Consider the following 21,245-nt stretch of genomic DNA (forward strand, 5'->3'; position numbering starts at 1 on the left):
AAGCACGGTTTTAGAAATCGGTTTTAATTGGTATTTTCGACATAAACCTTACAATAGTGGTGATACAAAAAGTAAATAACAATAATAAAAGGAGATATTTTACACCCTCAGACTTACATGTTTGACGAAACGAGAAGGACTAAGTTATCGATTAGCGATGCTCGACTCGAACTATAATGCAAATATGAAAGTGCCCTCGTAAGAGGAAAACGATTAGATTAATTAAGTTGATTGATGTGGAGTTGGTCAAATTGGTCGGTCATGCAAACGAGGCTGGTACTCAGAAGGATCCGAGCTTACGTGGTCGAAAGTTCAAGCACGTAGACGCCAAAAAGTAAGAACAAAGGTCTAGAATGCAAAGGGAGAAGAGAAGGGAGGACACTCGCGTGAGAAATATGAGGAGCGAAGGCTCCTATTTATACTAATCACGTGAAGGAATTAGGGTTTCGGAGAGTCTTCGAAAGTGAATCTCGGAAAGATATGAAAAAGACACGAAAATTACGCAGAAAAGGACCTGGGAAGAGGCGCAGCAGCCACTGCGTCTCTTGGAAGAGGCGCAGCACATGCTCGTCTGTTCCCCAAGTGGTTTCCTCCTGCGGAAGAAAGATTTCCGTGTTTAAGTTATGGTAGGACGGAATAATTTGGTTTTCCTTAATATTTTATGTGAATATTACGGGAAATTGTTTACCAAAGATTAAAGATTGTAAAATATTTATAAAATATGGAATAGAAATATCCGGAACATTCCAACATTCGACTTCGGCTTTAACGGTTATCAGAAAATGAAGACGGTTTTAGGCCCGGACTCCAAATGTACTCTAATTACTGTCAAAACGACCGTATCGGCACGTAGATGACAACTAAGAGGTAGATATTAATGTTTGAGCAATCACTTGACGATAAACTTACGAACTGTCACAAATCGTTCCCCGTAACAAACATGCGGCCCAATCATCACCGGGTGGTTTGCGAGAAGTGCAGAAATGAGGTATCTACAACACCATTGTCACCCAACCTTAAAACCTAGATTTCTCCCTCATTTCTTGACGGTTTTAGCTAATTCTTGCGCCATTCTCTTTTCTTTCCGTCCTTCATCTTTCTAGGTAAGAAAGTTACACTCTTGTTGAGTTTTCAAAATGACTCGTCTTATGGGAATTAGATAATGAGGCAGGGAAGGCTCTGGTGGTTTCTGTCTTCATTCACTTTCAACTGCTCCTGCATGGCCTGTTTTTCAGCTTTTAACTCTTCCTGGTCAGTATCAAACTTGGCCTGAAGAACTTTCAGAGCATCCTAAGCAGATTTTAGCTTAGAAGACTCCACCACCAACCGAGCCTTCCCTGCCTCATTATCCTCCTTTAAAGAATGATTCTCAGCCTTAGCCATCTCCAACTCAGCCTTAAACTTTGCACTATCTTTTTTCCAAAATCTGTACTTCCCAATCCAGGGTACTTTTCAGGCTGTGGACTGAATCCAATTGACAGGCGCTCCTCAGCATGTCATTCACATTCTAACAAAGAAAACACACCCATCTAAGCCATAAAAAAAAAAAAAATAAACACACAAAAACACCCACATAAAATTAGACAAAATATATACCTCCTGAAGCATGGTGATCAGATTGGCAGCATAGTCCCTAGTACGATACATAGCAGCTAAAGCACGGGCAGAAGAATCCTCTGCCTGATACTGATAATAAGGATCGTCAACCATAAAATCCTGGGCCTGGATTTGTTCTTTAGCAAATTGGACCTCATACAGCCGAGCCCTAACTGCCCTGACCTCATGAACCCCTTATGAAGATTCATCTACTCTTTTCCTCTTCTCAGGACGATCACCTTCATCCACAACCTTCTCAGGCGACACCAACTGAACCTCCTGCACAGCTCCCGAATCAACAAAGACTATCACTCCCTATGGCCTCACTACTCTTAGACTTCTCCCTTGTGATCTGGGAAACTCCTGCCTTCACCAAGGACAAACCAAAGCTAGCAATCCTGGTAGAAGCCCTGGTGGCTGCACGACGAGGCCCTAAAATTAGCAATATAAACACATGTCCAACACAAAAAACAATAAGACAAAAGAAAGAAAAAACTCACTCCCTGACGAAGAAGCTCCTGAAGCCTTAGCACTCTTTACTGGCTTATACGTACTCAATTTGGCCTTCTTAAAACGAGGCATAGAGGCTTGCCCCAGGCAGGCAGGCTATGCCCTCTCCTCTTCAGTCAACGCCATGAATGTCGCTATTCGGTCACCACCCCTCAAAGATCGGATTGTTCACCCGGTGGTTTACTACAAGAAACAAAGGCAAAGTAAGTAAAATTCCCAAAATATATCACTGCCAAACCAAAATACAATAGAAAAGAAAGTTACCTCCTTCAACAGCTGGATAGTTGAGATAGTCCAGGTCAGGGGCAATTGAATTAGCCTTGATAAACATATAGGTTTGAGCCCATCCCTTGTCATCCCCTGAATCAAAGTTAGTAACCAGGTGATCCATCTTCGACCTGACTCAAAAGTTAAACCTTCCAGTAGAATGACTCTTCAAATGATAGACGTTCTTGAAGTCATCCAGGGTAATAACCAACTTGTGCTTAGAACACAAATGCTCAACTGAATGGACAATCTTCCAGACCATTGGCATAAGTTGAAATGGGGGAACCCTGATAGCCCTGATCACCTCACTCATGAAAGGAGAAAGGGGAAGCCGACATCCACCCCTGAATGCCCATTCAAAATACGAACCAGCCAGACTACCCTAATTAGCCCGATCGGACCACTCTCAGGGATCCAAACTTCAGCCCCACTGGGAATGAGGCCCCTACCCTTTATATAATGCTCAAAGGCCGGTTTCAAATTGATTGGCTTCATGGAAAGAGGTCGCGAATGCCTTAACAGAGTATATTCAACCCCTTATATGACATGGACAGAATCTCTCCTGGGCAAGAACAATTTCCACCACATCATCGCAGAATAATATCCGAAACTTTTTCAGCCTCGGCAGAATCATTTCCACCTCGGCGGAACCGTTTCTACCTCAACAAGAACTTTCTCAAATCGGCGAAGCCTTGAAGTCGCCGTCTTTCTCCTACCACCAGCCATATCTTATTTTTTCCTGGAAAATTATTTTTTGCAAAGAGGGAATTTTAGAAAGAGAGAAGAAATTTAGAGATTGAAATGTGAAGATAAAACATGGCAAACCAAGATATTTATAGCCGCAAAACTAAAACGGCTAGGAAAGCAAGTGGATGAGTTTAATCATGACTCTCCTAGGGTTTTGTGAACCTACCCTATTTATGACAAAGAGCCGTTATAAGAAGCTGAATCAAACACAAATTATGATCCGATAAAAGATCCCTGCACAATTCTTTGCCTGGCCCAAATTTTTATCTCCTTATTCCTGGCCAGACCCAATAATGGAATAAGCAGATAAGGCGCAATTGTTGGGCCCGGAATTATCTGCCGACCCGACCCGAGAGCCAAGCAATAACCAAAACCAAGTTCCAAGCTAAAGACACCCGAAACCAGGCATTTATCAATTATGGATAGGCACCAAACAGAGTTGATGTAAGGCAGTGCAACAGACTAACAAAGGTGAAAGGAGAACAAGTCGTGCACAAGAAAATGCTTTGAAGTGCAACAGAGGCAAGAACCAGGCAGTTTACATATGCTCCCTACAAATAAGGAAGACCAATTCAAGAGGAAAAGATGTGAAAAATAGTCAAAGGCAACGGATGAATAACGGGCAACCACCTCCGGGTAAATAGGGCACAAGCCCTATTTACCAGGAAACCCTAAACGATAGCAAAGGAGACTTGAAAAGCGAGTATAAATACAAGAGAAGATAAAATCATAAAAGGAGGACAACACACTCTTACTCTCACTTATATTCTTGTACTCTTAAGAAATATAATTTAGCCTGTCACGCCTGATATACCAATACTCTGTCAGGCTATCAAAGATCATAGTAACAATCACTCCTGGCTTGGTGCCCGTGGTTTTTTCCCTTATTCCCACGGTTTTTCCACGTATAAATACTTTGTGTCCTTATTTATTATTTATTCTTTTATTTAACAATACTAGTCAGGCGGATTGTTTGAGTTAGATCACCCTACACATAAACCCCTGGCAGGAAGTTCTGATTCAGTGAAATCCCTGCCAAAACAATTACCATCGCCACATCACACAACACTGTCACGTACTATAAACACTTCACCACTTCCACAACTGCCATACACACTTCTACTCAACCACAGACTTACACAGTTCCTCATCACAATTACACATACTAGCACTAATAGCAACTCTATCACAGATATTTCTAACATAACCATTATACACACAAGGCACATAATTCCCGACTCGATATCCCCATAACCGGTGACTGGCTTAAGCATAATGGGGTTGTGATTTTGAAATGAGGGCGCCTAATCACCCAAAATCAAGCATCAGCCGGGGCTCCAATATACATACACCAGGTTCATTTTATTAGACTCACTACGTTCATTAGGCTCATTTGTTACAGGTTCCAAAATTGTCGCTCTAATACCACTTTGTAACACCCCCATATACTCAGGGGCCTTAACAAGACCTTACCTAGTATATAAAGGCGTTACCATCTCGGTTGCCCGAGGACAGTAATAATCAAATGTCGATAAAAGAACATTTAAGTTATATTACAAGCGATTAACAAAACTAACGATATAAAAGATACAACTCAAAACCACTATCAGCTACGTGAACTATTTCTGACGTGACTCGTGATAGACTTATCCCGCCAAGCACCCAGCTATGATCAAGACCACAACCTGCTAAGACCGACTGCTCACCATAGTGGATCACGGCAGACACAACGGAAACAAACAACAAAACAAAATCACACAAGGTCAGCAACTGAGGGAGCAAACATATAAAAACAGAGATAACACAAGCACAACAACACACACACCACAACTCCTCCAACCAACCACCATCACCGACTGTCCACTGGACCAACCCTGCCAGTGGGGGACCGCAGCCGTTCCCACCTAACCCCCGCTCATCTATCCGAGCGATAAACCCATGTCAATTAATGTGCACATCCCCTCTCGTGGCGGATTCCATGGAGGGCAAACTACGGGTGTGAAGCCACTCCCGCAAGTGACTTCACTCAGCCGAGGGCCACCTCGAGAACCACAGAAAAAAATCACAATCAGCTGTACCACAACAACGATTATCAAAACAACACAAGTTCAACCAACTACCACAACCAATCATGAATATTGACACTAAATCAACCAAAAAACATCAACAGACACTCTAGACAATCAACAGTAATGAGTAGACGAACCTACCTTTAGCAACCACAGCGATTCCGCGTCCGATCACAAGACAACAACCAACCAAGCAAACCACCTATACAAACAGTACAACCATCTATCATTACCACTACAAACCTAACTGAAAACAACGATGACGATAATGATGACGATAACATACCTATACATAGCAACCGTCGTCAAGACCGCTACCCTGTTGGGGCTGGTGTCCTCTACAGTTAGTGCAATAACATTGATGCGTGTCATTTATATGATGTTTTACATCTCTTTTTACACGCATTTCAGAGCTCAACTGTGCTATATATGCCCATATTTCTCTATTTTCCTCTACTTTCGTACTTTTGTACTTTATTGCAGAAATGTGGAGAATTTAGCGGGAAATCAAGCCGAATCCGTCCCCGAGTAAGCTGCATTGCAAATGACGTTAAGGAACCGCTTAAGGAACAAGCTTGGTGCGCAATCCAAGGCCCGAAAGACGAATCCACGAGTTTAAAGAAGTCGAGTGAAGAATAATCCTGGTCGATCGACCAAGATCATCGATCGATCGACCACCTATCGGATCCCGAAGCTATCATTCTTGAGGAGCGGTCGATCGACCATCTGAATAGTCGATCGACCAGGACTTCGATTCCGGGAGATTTAGAACTCAAAGCCCGTGAAGTTTAGGTTTAGGAAAGGGTTGTTGCGCTTATTTTCTATATAACGTAACACAACTTTCTGTTTTATTATCAAGTCTTTTAGGGATAATTTTACATAAAGTTTTAGATTCAAGTTTGCATTCAGAGATTGTTCGGATAATTAGGGTTTGGATATCGAATCTTGCTTTGGAATTCTGCCTTTATTCTTAATCGTTTCCTCCGGAATTTTCGGTATTGTTCTTTCCCTAATCTTAAGTTCATTGTTTTGCTTTCATTGTTAGTATAGAATTGATAGTTAGCATTCCCAAGCCAATTATCGCTTCATCGTTGTTGTTATTTATCTTAAGTATGAATTCCGTAATAGTCATAAGTTTTATTGTTGTTTTTACCTTCGCCATGAGTAGCTAAATAGCTTGTGCTAGGATGTAGGCGATTTATGGCTAGGCGGCAATAGGTTAGACACGGATCGAACCGCGTGTCGATCGATCGACCGACATAGTTGGTCGATCGACTGACCTTGTAAGGTTACCCTCGTTTTAATTGCTTTTAAACTTGTATTTAACGAATCGAATGCATGCGACCAGCTTAGATACCTCTTTTGTGGACTCGACCCATTAGACCGAAAGGTAGGGTAGGTTGCTTGACCGTCAATTAATTCGACTAAACTGTGCTAAGATCGAAAGATAGGTATAGTTTAGGCCATTAGTCGCTTTTCAGGACGAAAGTTAGTATTAGTGACATTAGGGACCTTTAGCGAGATCGAGAGATGCTAATTGTTAGGAGTGGACCGAGAGGACCTCTTATTTCCCGCCTTACTTGTGTTTATTTCAGACCGACCTAGTTTGCTGCCGCCGAAGCTGTAATGACCCGAATATCCTAGTACCTTTCTTTTATCTGTTTAAATCGTATTTTTAGTTTATTATCTTTGTTTGCTTTAGACTTAGACCAACTCAATTCAACCCCCATAATAGTTACCTTAGACTGATCATAGAACAACTAGAATTTACAACCGCTCCTTGTGGATCGACCCTATTACCACTAGCCTAGGTTAGTCTTAATAGGAGTTTATAAATTTTATCTTTGGTACTCACAAATGACGGTATCAAATTTTGGCGCCATGTTAAGGGAGGCAATAGTCCTAATTTTAGTTGTTTCTATTTTTAGTCTCCCTTTTATCTCAGGGAACCTCGGTTCTTCGAGACCGTGCCCATGTCGTTCTTTGTGAGATTCCCGCAGAAAGAGAACGAACTTTTTGGGGCTTATGTCGCCAGGCTTATGGAGTGGGTAGAACCCAGACGAGAAGCATTCTCTCCACTCCAAATATTCTTGACCATCATCCATGGGGTGACCGACCCTACGCGAGCATACCTAAACTCTAAGGTAGCCTTCACAAGAATGCCCGAAAAAGAGGCACTAGAGTTTTTTGATTGGTTTGCTGCTGAGTCTCTAAAACCTAACTTTGTGCTTCCTGAATTGACCGTCCCTATTACTACTGCTGTATTAACCCCTCCGCCCCAGATTGGGAGCACGAAGGAGGAAGACTTTGTTGTTTTAGATAATGCAGGAGCTGGTTTGGGGAAGGAAGAGCCGCTGGATGCTCCAAACATGGACAGAGCCTATCGTTTCGAGAGGAGGTCTTGGATGCCTAAGTTATGGAACTGACGAGGAAGTGGAAGATGAGCCCGTCAAGGTGAAATGGGCGATTTGGAGTCCGACGATTCCAGGAAGTCCTTGATTGGGAGATGACAAAGCCGATTCATTGAGCTCTCAACTGTTAAAGCCGAGAAGGGTGCAACCGATAAGATGAGCACCATTGAGGCTACCTCTAGTAGCCGTGAAGCTTGACGAAGTGGGCCATACCATAGTCCTTTTGATCAACTATTAGTTGATCAATTTTCGTTATAAACTTCATTTTATTGCTTTCGAACTATTTTTTTATTGCTTTTGGGTGCGCGAAAACTTCGCTTTTATTTTGTTTGCTTAGATTTTTTATGCATTTTAGACTTTTTCTGGGTTTTGCGCAATTTTGGGCGCGTACTATTGTGCATTTGCAGGTATTTAGAGCTCATTAGCTCAATCATTGAGCAATTACGAAGAAATAAGACACTGCAGCAGAGTTTTCAGTCGATCGACTGGTATCCTTGGTCGATCGACTGAGTTGCGGGTTACAGGAGCTACTGTTCAAGATCATCTGGTCGATCGACTGCCCCTGTAGGTCGATCGATCACTGCGCTCGCTTGCTATGTTCATTCACGACCTTTCCCCCTTGTGTTTGGTCGATATGCGGACCTACGGGAGTTTTCTACTCCACTTCATTTCCGTCATATTGTCTATTTCTTCTATTGCTTCATTTTTGCACAATATTTACGTTCCAAAATTGTTTCTCTCAGTCTTATGCGTGGTACTTTCTGTCTTTCAGGCATTCTTATTGGTAGCACTGCTGGCTACTGAAACCTCCTAGCTCACGCTGGTTTGGGGAGGTTTCCTTTGCTGCGCTTAAAGTCTTGTGAGTTCCCAAGTCTTTACTTTACGTCTTTGTTTTTATTTCCCTTTTTCTCGCAAACTCCCGTTTTCCATTTTTCTTCATTACATGATTTTGCACAATGGGGACATTGTGCGATTTGGTTTGGGGAAGGGTTTTGCGTCGCATATCATTTTCTTGCATTCACGTTTACATTCTGTTTTGCATTGTTCATTTCACATATATACAAAAATCAAAAAAAAAAATTGATTGAATAATTTCAAAAAAATTCCATAAAACGCACGTTTATTTTAGCATATAGGTCGAGTCGGAACGGGAGTATTTCTATGATGATTTAGCATTTGCATCTGTTTTGCCTGAGCCTTGCTTGACTTACATGTTATTAGTAGAATCGTTAGTGCATATCTACGAGTTTTCGTTAAATTATTTGGTTTTAGCCCGAGACTTGACTTTAATAATTGGCAAGCTACATCATATATTCTGAGTTTTTAGAGCTTATAACTGGTGTCATTCATGACCAGTTCATCTAGGAATGTGAGTAGTACTCCTTATGAGGCATGTTTCCTTAATTTGCATAATTATGAATTTGATCTACTTAATACCTGTATGCATTCGGTTTGTGGTTAGTTGACACATGTGGTAGAGGTTTCCTTTTCTCATTTTACCCATAAGCTTCACTATGCCAAAAATACCCCTTTTTGTCCTATTTACTACATACTACACATAGCCTGCCTTTGTCAAGCTAGTAGCTTAGTTTTTGGGATTGTTACGCGTTTTTGGTAGCATTTGCTCATGTTTGAGATATTGTTGGGAAGATGAAAAGATGGAAAGAAAAGAAAGAAAGAAAAGAAAAAAAAAAGAAATGAAAATGAAAATAAGAAAAAAAAAAAGAAGAGTTTCTGTACTGTTCAAGCAGTCGATCGACTGCTCATTCAGGTCGATCGACTGACGTGCGTGAAATAAGAAAAAGAAAGAGAAAAATCAATTCGCATACTTTATCCTGTATCTTTTGGCGATTTTTGTTCCCATGATTTATTTATATCCTATGGGGAGTTTTATTGATTTGATAGTTTGGAGATTGTGAGTTCTGTGCTCGTTATAGCACCGTTTCGTTCGATATTGAGCAAGAAGTTGGATGTTGTCCTTTGGTTCCGTTTTGGTACTAGCTTGATCACCTGTACCTCCACTTTACCATAAAATGTTTTGCCTCTTCTTACCCATACCTCACATTTCCATAATTACACCTCGGCATGTGTCAATGGTCATCTGTTTGGTTGGAATGCGTATGTACGGTCATAGAGGTCGTCTTCATAATTTATTGCTGGCATGTTTTCATAGGTCGTAGTTAGGTGAGAGTCACTACAATATTAATTCTTTCTATCTTACAAATATATCACCTGTGCTTAATTGAGCGAATTGAGCGACCGCGAGAGTCCAATTTGATAAGTCTCGTACGGTTGATGGTTCAAGCAGATTTTGACGACCTTATAATTCGTTTGCATGATTCGCATTACTAGTTGATTGTTGGTTGTGCATTAAATTGGTTCGTGCCCTACGGTTTGCGTTTCGCTCTGAGTTTGAACTCGTTCCATTGGGTCATTAGATCGAGTCTAGTTCTTGCTTGGGGACAAGCAAGGTTTGGTTTGGGGAGATTTGATGCGTGTCATTTATATGATGTTTTACATCTCTTTTTACACGCATTTCAGAGCTCAACTGTGCTATATATGCCCATATTTCTCTATTTTCCTCTACTTTCGTACTTTTGTACTTTATTGCGAAATGTGGAGAATTTAGCGGAAATCAAGCCGAATCCGTCCCCGAGTAAGCTGCATTGCAAATGACGTTAAGGAACCGCTTAAGGAACAAGCTTGGTGCGCAATCCAAGGCCCGAAAGACGAATCCACGAGTTTAAAGAAGTCGAGTAGCAGCTAATCCGGTCGATCGACCAAGATCATCGATCGATCGACCACCTATCGGATCCCGAAGCTACATTAAGAGGAGCGATCGATCGACCATCTGAATAGTCGATCGACCGGACTTCGATTCCCATTTAGATTTAGAACTCAAAGCCCGTGAAGTTTAGGTTTAGGAAAGGGTTGTTGCGCTTATTTTCTATATAACGTAACACAACTTTCTGTTTTATTATCAAGTCTTTTAGGGATAATTTTACATAAAGTTTTAGATTCAAGTTTGCATTCAGAGATTGTTCGGATAATTAGGGTTTGGATATCGAATCTTGCTTTGGAATTCTGCCTTTATTCTTAATCGTTTCCTCTGGAATTTTCGGTATTGTTCTGCCCTAATCTTAAGTTCATTGTTTTGCTTTCATTGTTAGTATAGAATTGATAGTTAGCATTCCCAAGCCAATTATCGCTTCATCGTTGTTGTTATTTATCTTAAGTATGAATTCCGTAATAGTCATAAGTTTTATTGTTGTTTTTACCTTCGCCATGAGTAGCTAAATAGCTTGTGCTAGGATGTAGGCGATTTATGGCTAGGCGGCAATAGGTTAGACACGGACTGAACCCGCGTGTCAGTCGATCGACTGACATAGTTGGTCGATCGACTGACCTTGTAAGGTTACCCTCGTTTTAATTGCTTTTAAACTTGTATTTAACGAATCGAATGCATGCGACCAGTTAGATACCTCTTTTGTGACTGACCCATTAGACCGAAAGGTAGGGTAGGTTGCTTGACCGTCAATTAATTCGACTAAACTGTGCTAAGATCGAAAGATAGGTATAGTTTAGGCCATTAGTCGCTTTTCAGGACGAAAGTTAGTATTAGTGACATTAGGGACCTTTAGCGAGATCGAGAGATGCTAATTGTTAGGAGTGGACCGAGAGGACCTCTTATTTCCGCCTTACTTGTGTTTATTTCGACCGACCTAGTTTCTTTGCCCGAAGTCGTAATGACCCGAATATCCTAGTACCTTTCTTTTATCTCTTTTTAAATCGTATTTTTAGTTTATTATCTTTGTTTGCTTTAGACTTAGACCAACTCAATTCAACCCCCATAATAGTTACCTTAGACTGATCATAGAACAACTAGAATTTACAACTGCCTCCTTGTGGATCGACCCTGTTACCACTAGCCTAGGTTAGTCTTAATAGGAGTTTATAAATTTTATCTTTGGTACTCACAGCGACGGGTATCAAACATTTAAATCTCTAAAAGGATCAAAGGGTATACTTTTGTATTATTATCAGTTGGTCCACGTTTATCAATAACGGTTGGCTTGCTAGATAAGTTTGACGTTATTGTCATACGGATGATGGTGATCAATCGGTCCCTAAAAGTCACACCTATAGGATACGTTTGAGAGATGTGACAGTATGAAAATACAGTCATGTTGATGCCTAATTTGACTAAACAGTTAGTCGGAGTTATTATTGACTAATAATTAGTCAAACGCGATGTTGAGATATTTATTTAATACGGATTAAATAATAATGGCTAAGACGCAATTAAGCGATTATTTCGTAAATTAAATATAAACGATTATATTTAATTGATGTATATTGAATTAATTATACAATATTGTCTTTGTCGGACATGTATTAATATATCGACTGAGTCATGTTACTAGTTGATATTTTAATAACCGATAACCGATGACGATTTATAATAATAACCCGTCATATACATTTTAGCATTTTCGTGTCGGACCACGGGTTAAAAATTAAGGAGAAAGTGGAAAGCCCACTCCCTCCTCTTGAAGCTCACGGCCGAAACACACAAAAGGGGAGCCTCTCTCCTTTTGTGACCTAATCATCTCATTTGAAAAATAATTAGGGTTTCGGGGCAATTTTCTCTGAAATTTCTAGATCTCACATCGAAAAACCTCACAACAACTCTCTCAATATTGCAAGTCAATTAGAGAGTATTTCTAGCACAAGGGGCATAGTCTCAGACGGTCTTGGGTGCAACGATTAGGAGGAAATCTACTTTGATTTTTGTTCTTAGGCCGCATTTCAAAGGACCCGAGGTTGATTCTTGTTCTTTATCGTTTCTCTATTGTTTTTCGTTTATGACCATAAATCGCATGTTAAATTTACGTTATAGTCCTAAAATTTAAGGGTTTTATACGGATATTACCGCACAAGTGGTATCAGAGCAAGGCCACGTAAATTTTTCTTTGTGATTTTCATCAAACGAATTTGAATCGATAAATTTTTTGTATAAAAACCGTGCGGCAGCAGCATTTTTTTGTCACGGCAGAAATTTTTTTTTTTGGCTGTTGCGTTTTTTTTGTCTTGGAAACCGTGCCATACGGTTCATGTCTGATCAGGCGGTCTTTTGTTTTCGATTTGTTCTTTGCATATTGTTATTTTAAACGATTATTATTGCAATATGTTTATGTTTTATCAATTGTAAATTCATTTCTATACGGATTAGGTCTAATTTGCAATTGGTTTTATCAAATCGATTCTTGTTTGGGACTGTTGTACCTCTCGGTATTGCTGCTGGAATTTAAAAAAAAAAAAAAATTTTTTTTTTGCTGTTTGTCACGGTTTAACCGTGAAAAAGAAGAATTTTTTTTTTTTCATGTTTCAATTTTTTTTTCCTCGGCCATGTTTTGTGCATAATACGGATTTTATGCATTCGCTTGATAGTAAAACGGTTCACTCACGTACCATTTAGTTATTTTAAAGCGATTTAAAGTAACGGATTGTAATGAATTAAAATTAAGTTGATTAAAGCGGTTTTGTCACATAATTTTAATTATCATAGGTGGTTTGGATAAATTTAACATAATTACGGAATTATGTCACGAATAATTTTTATTTTAGTTGATGCATTTTTATTTATCGTTATTTTGAATGCCTTGAATGTTTTATTACGTATTTAATTTTTACAAACAGTTGTAACTTAGTGTGGCCTTAGTAGAACGTGTTATCGTAATGATGGAACACGGTCTTGGTTGTATTTTGAGATCTCGCATCTCCATTTTGATCTTTCCTTGTAATTACAGTTTTTATTTAGAATGTAAATAGGTTTATTTTTGTAAATTTTAATTGTAATTTTGAGAAGACCAAAGATGGAGATCGGATGCTCACTCCCGCTGCATGGACAAAGATGGAACATCAAGACAAGCTTCTCGGGTCCAACGGTGGATTCCAAAGTTGTATTATGTTCTTTTTACTAGGATAGGCCACAATAGGAATTTTTATTTACGTTTTGCATTCTTTTATTTATTTTATCGTAACGATAGATTGCATCATATTACGCCTAAAACCAAACCACCTAATAATTGCATGAAAACTGACTCATATAGAGGTCACGCGTTAGTTTTCTTTGATATACAGATATCACACGTTTTTCCATAAGCCATCACCTAAATTAATTCATTCACGCAATGCTAGGTTTTTTGTTCACTTAAAATGAATTAAAACTAAGTTGATGGGATCTTCCTCGTATAACCAAAAATTGAGAATAGTCTTTATAGGTCAAACTCCAATGAATCCCTTCTTCGTCGGTAGGCATAATATGACCCCTTCTACGTCGGGTAAGTTGGAACTGATTGACCTATTTTATCTCAACACTATGGTCACTCGTACGATCCTGTGATTATGGTGGACTATAGATAGGATTTACGGAAATCTATCGACCAAGAGTTCTAACGATAGAACTAGCTAAACAGTTGGCTTATCAATTTACGGAAATTGAGTCTTGGGATCACTTGCATCATTCTTGAGGGAGATCAATTATGCAAGTGCAATGAGTCTACACGATTAAAATGAATTTTAAATAGACTTAAATCACCTCGATGAGTTGCTTATTTCGTTTTGTTTTTCCTTTCTTTTTCAGTGTAGATCACGATCACTTAAACTGCTAATAACAAAATGGCTGGCCGTCTTGACGACCCAATGCCAAGTGCCACATTGGACCGTGAGTCCCGGCTTCGGATCTTCATGAATCGGATGAATCGATCTACTCGATCAAGAATGATGGATCAAACTGCGGACGGGAGGCAAGATTACGGAATCTTGCGCTGCCGCCGACGGAAGCTCAAATATCGACGAGCCCATCCCGTCAAACCCAGGCCCCACGGCTTGAGCTAACGAGATCGCCAAGTATAAAGATTTCGTCATGGAAGCGGGTGCGATTAAAAACGTACTCATTTTTTGCAATGGAATCCAATTTGCAGAAACGCTTCATAGCCCAAGGTGCAAAAAAGATTTTCACCACACTCACTAAGGAATTCTCGAAAGCACCGAGAATCGTGACCTATGAGCATACCACTCGCTTCTTTTATGCGAGACTCCAGAAGGGCCAACCGGTTAGCCCACACATTCTCAGCATGATTGAGATTGTCGAGAGACTGGAGGCGCTTGATTGTAAAATCAGCGAGAACATCGTGATTGACCGCATGCTTCATTCACTCCACGATAGTTTTGCGCTCTTTAGAGCGAATTACTATATGAATGATTTGAAGAAAAGTCCTCATGAACTACACTCCCTACTCGTACAGAACGAGAAGGATATGAAGTTCAGTGAAAGCTTGAAACAGGATGTTCTCGTTGTGTCAAACAAGGGCAAGGGTAAGGGCAAAGCTCAGGCAGACCTAGCGGTAGGTAAACCGAAGTTTAAGAAGTCGGGATCAGGTAAGAGTGGGCCTGGTGAGGCAAGCAACTCATCAGGCGCGACAAAGAGCAAGACCAAAAACATGGAATGCCATCACTGCCACAAGACTGGGCATTGGAGGCGTACATGTCCTGTTTACCATGAGGACATAAAAGCAGGTCGCGTTAAACCTGTTGGTATGTCTTCTTCCTCTTCTACTTTTATTCATATGATTGAGATTAACCACGCAAGTTACGGAACTTGGGTACTAGATACTGGTTGTGGTTCTCATCTGTGTAATCATGTGCAGGGGCTCCGAAACATCGAACCCCTCGTAAAGGGTGAGGTGGACCTGTGTGTCGGGAATGGAGCACGAGTGGCTGCCGTCTCGAGGCGAACATACGTGATCTAGCTTCCCAGCGGATTTGAGTTATTTTTATATAACTGCTATTATGTACCCAGTCTTTCTAAAAATATTATTTCATTTACGCACTTGACAAACTTGGTTTTTCATTTGTAATAGAGAATAATACTTGCATTTTCTCATTACACGATATGATTTATGGCAAGGCAGTCTCCATGAATGGAATTTATGTTTTAGATCAGACCACCGAAATATTACACGTAATGAATAAGAAGTTAAAGGTTGGTGACAAAGATCAAACGTATCTATGGCACTGCCGTATGGGACACATTAATGAGAAACGCGTAAAACAGCTCATAAAGAATGGAGCTATCTCGGCCTTTGATTTTCAATCATTTGGCACGTGTGAATCATGTCTCATTGGTAAGATGACTCGAATTTCCTTCAAAGGTGTTGGAATGCGCGCTGCTGACCTATTAGGACTCATACATACGGATGTGTGTGGACCTATGTCAATCACCGCACGAGAAGGCTATAGGTATTTCATCACTTTCACGGATGATTTAAGTAGATATGGCTATGTCTACTTAATGAAGCACAAAAGTGAATCCTTTGAGAAATTCAAGGAATACCGTAATCGGGTACGAAACCTATTGGGTAGAAAGATTAAAACACTGCGCTCCGACCGTGGTGGCGAGTATCTTTCTCACGAGTTTGATCAACACCTCAAAGACTCGTGGGATTGCCTTGCGATTAACTCCACCGGAACACCTCGGTTGAATGGTGTGTCCGAACGGAGAAATCGAACACTACTTGATATGGTTCGATCCATGATGAGTCACACCGTGTTGCCTGACTCATTGTGGGGTTATGCTCTTCTGTTTGCTTCTAATACTTAACCAAGTCCGTCTAAAGTCATTTGACAAGACTCCATATGAACTATGGAAGGGAACGTCCCTAACTTGTCCTTTATACGGGTTTGGGGCTGCGAGGCTTATGTCAAGTGGAGACACGAGGATAAGCTCGGCCCACGATCGGTCAAGACATACTTTATAGGTTATCCTAAAGGAACACTTGGTCATTACTTTTATTCGCCAACCGAACAACGTGTATTTGTTGCGGCTAGTGCGACATTCTTAGAGAAGGAATTTCTCGAGAATGCAAAGAGTAGTAGAACCTTCGAACTGTCGGAGATTCCAGAACCAAATACCGAGCAACCATTGGAGGAACCAATTCCTTCAATCCCTGGCCATTAATATTCCCGAGGAACCTAGGAGGTCGGGAAGAGTCTATATTCCTCCGGAGATACATTGGTATGGTCGAGGAACATGACATAGATGACATTCTACTCTTAACGAGTAGTGAACCCGCAACCTATAAAGGTGCCATGACTAGTTCCGACTCAAAGCTATGGCTTGAGGCCATGCAATCCGAGATGGACTCTATGTATGAGAACAACGTATGGGATCTTGTTGACTTGCCTGCTAAGGTTCGTCCCCTTCAATGCAAATGGCTTTACAAGATAAAGCATTCTGTGGAAGGTCAACAAGATATCTATAAAGCACGACTAGTTGCTAAAGGTTTCACCCAAGTTCCAGGTTTGCACTACGATGAAATTTTTGCACCCGTAGTCATGCTGCGTTCCATTCGGATTATCTTAGCGATTGCCGCTTTTCATGACTATGAAATTTGGCAGATGGATGTGAAAACCGCCTTCTTAAACGGTTTTTTGGAGGAAGAGTTGTACATGGTACAACCCGAAGGTTTCATCGATCCTGAACATCCTAAGAAAGTATGCAAGCTTAAGCGTTCCATCTATGGACTTAAGCAAGCTTCTAGGAGTTGGAATCATCGTTTCGACCAAGTGATAAAAGAAAATGGATTTACTCGATCGGTCGAGGAACCATGTCTATATATCAAGTCGAGTGGGAGCAAGATTGTCTTCCTAATATTGTATGTTGATGACATACTCCTAATTGGGAATGACATACCTCTCTTAACTTCGGTAAAAGTATGGTTGAAGAACCATTTCCAGATGAAAGATCTGGGTGAGGCACAAAGAATTTTGGGCATCCGTATCTATCGAGATAGATCACGCGATATTATCTCTCGATCAGAGTCTTACATGACAAGATCCTGAGAGATTCAAAGCATGACTAACTCCAAAAGGGGTTTCTTCCTATGGCTCCAGGGGTGCATTTGAGCAAGTCTCAGGCACCAGAGACACCGGAAGAGAAAGAGCGCATGACACAGATTCCTTATGCCTCGGCTATAGGATCAATCATGTATGCCATGATATGCACACGTCCGGACGTGGCATATGCATTGAGTATGACAAGTCGATTCCAACAAAGATCCAGGTGAATAACATTGGATGGCTGTCAAGAACATTCTTAAGTACCTACGGAGGACTAAAGATTAGGCATTGACTTATGGAGGCGATCAAAAGCTATGCGCAACCTGCAGTTCACGCAGATGCTAGCTTCCAAACGGATCGAGATGACTCGAAATCTCGGTCTGGATTCGTTTTTACTCTTAATGGCACCGCATCACCGGAAGAGTTCCAAACAAAGTGTTACAACAGATTCTACGACTGAGTCCGAGTACTATGCCGCGTCTGAAGCTGCAAAGGAAGCGATATGGATGCGTCAATTCTTACAAGGACTATCTGTAGTGCCTAGTTCGAATGACCCGATCACCATCTATTGCGACAAAAGAGGTGCCATCTTCCAAGCTAAGGAGCCTAAGTCTAGCAACAAGTCTAGACATGTACAACGGAAAGCTCATCTAATCCGAGATTACGTGGAGCAAAAGAAGGTAGTGATAGAAAAGATTGCTACAGATGATAACATAGCAGATCCTCTCACTAAACCATTACGACAAGATAAGCATGAAGGGCATGTTAATTCCATGGGAATTAAACGTGTTCCTGAGTTGTAGTACTCTTTTATGGATTAGATTCATTCTCTTTTGTACTCTATACGACATCATCGTTTTGATATTTATATATTCTGTTTTTCATGTGGATTTGTAAGACAATTTTGAACACCACAAAGTGAACTCAACAAACATTATATTTTTGGTCCTTAATTGCCCACGTGAGTGATAACTCGCAATTATTTTGTGACGTTGGTTGATGGTGGGTTCAACGAGCCATAAGTCAAAAGGTTGACTCACCAATCACAGAGGCGATTTATACGGATATCTCGTAGGACACAATTGTGACATCGACGTGGAGTCCTAAATGTTTTATAACATTCGGTGCCAGGTCGTGGATAGGACCTCCATGGTGATCCTAAGAGTCGATTCTTTTGACTATCGACCGTCTCGAGACTAAGGCAGATTTTGGGTGACTTTGGTTTCTTTCTCACGGTCATCCGTAACAGGGGCCAAGTAGTTTTTTTCTCTCGGGTCATCTCATGCCGTGCTTAGATCGGAAGGAGTCGAGTTGAAGGAAATATTCAGCCTTTATCAGTACTCGATATTTCTCGGGGCCACTCGAGGAGTCAGAATCGAAATGCATGGCCATGCTCGAATACGAATTCGTTTTATCAGTTAAGTTACTCTCTAGTCGGGGAAACCACTCTTGATACAGATCGATTGTAAAATACGACCTTTGCGGATCCGGATTTGCAAATTGTTTTACATTGAGTGGGAGAAATTTTAAATGAGTATGAGAATCGGTTATCGCACATACACTTGTACGGACAAGTGGGAGTTTGTTGGAGCCGTGTCCTCCAGTTAGTGCGGATAACGTTATTGCACATACACTTATACGGACAAGTGGGAGCTTGTTGGGGCTGGTGTCCTCTACAGTTAGTGCAATAACATTTAAATCTCTAAAAGGATCAAAGGGTATACTTTTGTATTATTATCAGTGGTCCACGTTTATCAATAACGGTTGGCTTGCTAGATAAGTTTGACGTTATTGTCATACAGATGGCGGTGATCAACTGGTCCCTAAAAGTCACACCTATAGGATACGTTTGAGAGATGTGACAGTATGAAAATACAGTCATGTTGATGCCTAATTTGACTAAACAGTTAGTCGGAGTTATTATTGACTAATAATTAGTCAAACGCGATGTTGAGATATTTATTTAATACGGATTAAATAATAATGGCTAAGACGAATTAAGCAGTTATTTCGTAAATTAAATATAAACGATTATATTTAAATTGATGTATATTGAATTAATTATACAATATTGTCTTTGTCGGACATGTATTAATATATCGACTGAGTCATGTTACTAGTTGATATTTTAATAACCGATAACCGATGACGATTTATAATAATAACCCGTCATATATATTTTAGCATTTTCGTGTCGGACCACGGGTTAAAAATTAAGGAGAAAGTGGAAAGCCCACTCCCTCCTCTTGAAGCTCACGGCCGAAACACACAAAAGGGGAGCCTCTCTCCTTTTGTGACCTAATCATCTCATTTGCAAAATAATTAGGGTTTCGGGGCAATTTTCTCTGAAATTTCTAGATCTCACATCGAAAAACCTCACATCGAGAAACCTCACAACAACTCTCTCAATATTGCAAGTCAATTAGAGAGTATTTCTAGCACAAGGGGCATAGTCTCAGACGGTCTTGGGTGCAACGATTAGGAGGAAATCTACTTTGATTTTTGTTCTTAGGCCGCATTTCAAAGGACCCGAGGTTGATTCTTGTTCTTTATCGTTTCTCTATTGTTTTTCGTTTATGACCATAAATCGCATGTTAAATTTACGTTATAGTCCTAAAATTTAAGGGTTTTATACGGATATTACCCCACATACCCAACTCAAGCATCCCATCCCCATGGTGTAAGCAACCTCAAAGACCTCAAGGAGAGGATTATGGTGAAGGAGAAAGGAGGTGACGACATTTAGGTTTAGAAAGAAGGTGCGGATATGATTTGGGGTTTCACGATAATCGATTTATAAATCCCCGCTGCAAACTCGTTACTCGATCGAGTAACTAACTTACTCGATCGAGTGATCTCTACTCGATCGAGCTCCTAAGCTACTCGATCGAGTAGCCTCAGCTAGATCGAGTCCCACACAAACCACAACTCACATCGTCACAAGACATCACTCGTAAGGCTTCCGAAGGTCAAGATAGGTGTCTAAGGTCGGTCAACGGTTCCCTAAAAGGACGGGTATTACATCATATCTATATTATATTTCCTTGAAATGCGTGCTTTTGTCTAAATGACCGTATTCTTGTCTTTCATATTATTTAATTATCTCACATGAATAGTTGAGTCTTTATTATGCTAATGTTGATTCATCTTGTTCCATCTCAATTAATTGTCATGTTCAAATATAGATTTTGATGTTCATGTCATTTGTAATTATCTTACCTGATTTACCTATTTGAGTTTCTTGTTATGTTTGTTTCGACAATTTGTGGCTGGGAGAACCTTGAGTTAATCCCCAGTGACTGTGGCTTTCATGTTTACATGAATGTCGGGTCTGTGAAGATGCATTTGTGGGGTTTAGACGTGTGAGCTGGCGAGCACCTTGAATTAGTAGTCTATCTAGTAGGATTTCTTAGACTCACCCTTTATCGTCTTGTCATTCGAGGGATATATTTTCCCCTATCTTTGACTATCACGTTTGTATAAACTTAATTTTATTTCCGCATATTTTATACATGTTGTAGATTTTATTGAACCCGCGCTTTAAACTTTAAAAAGTTTTAAAAATTTCCTAAAATTCCGCATTTTCTTATTATATATTCTTAGTGATTTTGCGGGGGTTCACAATTGCTATCAGAGCCTATGTTGCTCCCGACGCACACACGTGTACCTCGAATTTAAATTTTGAACTTGACCTTAAATAATAAATGAGAGATGGAAGTTGGTAGTGTCTTTGTGTATGCTT

Source organism: Silene latifolia, chromosome 5, assembly GCF_048544455.1.
Source record: "Silene latifolia isolate original U9 population chromosome 5, ASM4854445v1, whole genome shotgun sequence".
NCBI classification, from domain to species: Eukaryota; Viridiplantae; Streptophyta; class Magnoliopsida; order Caryophyllales; family Caryophyllaceae; genus Silene; species Silene latifolia.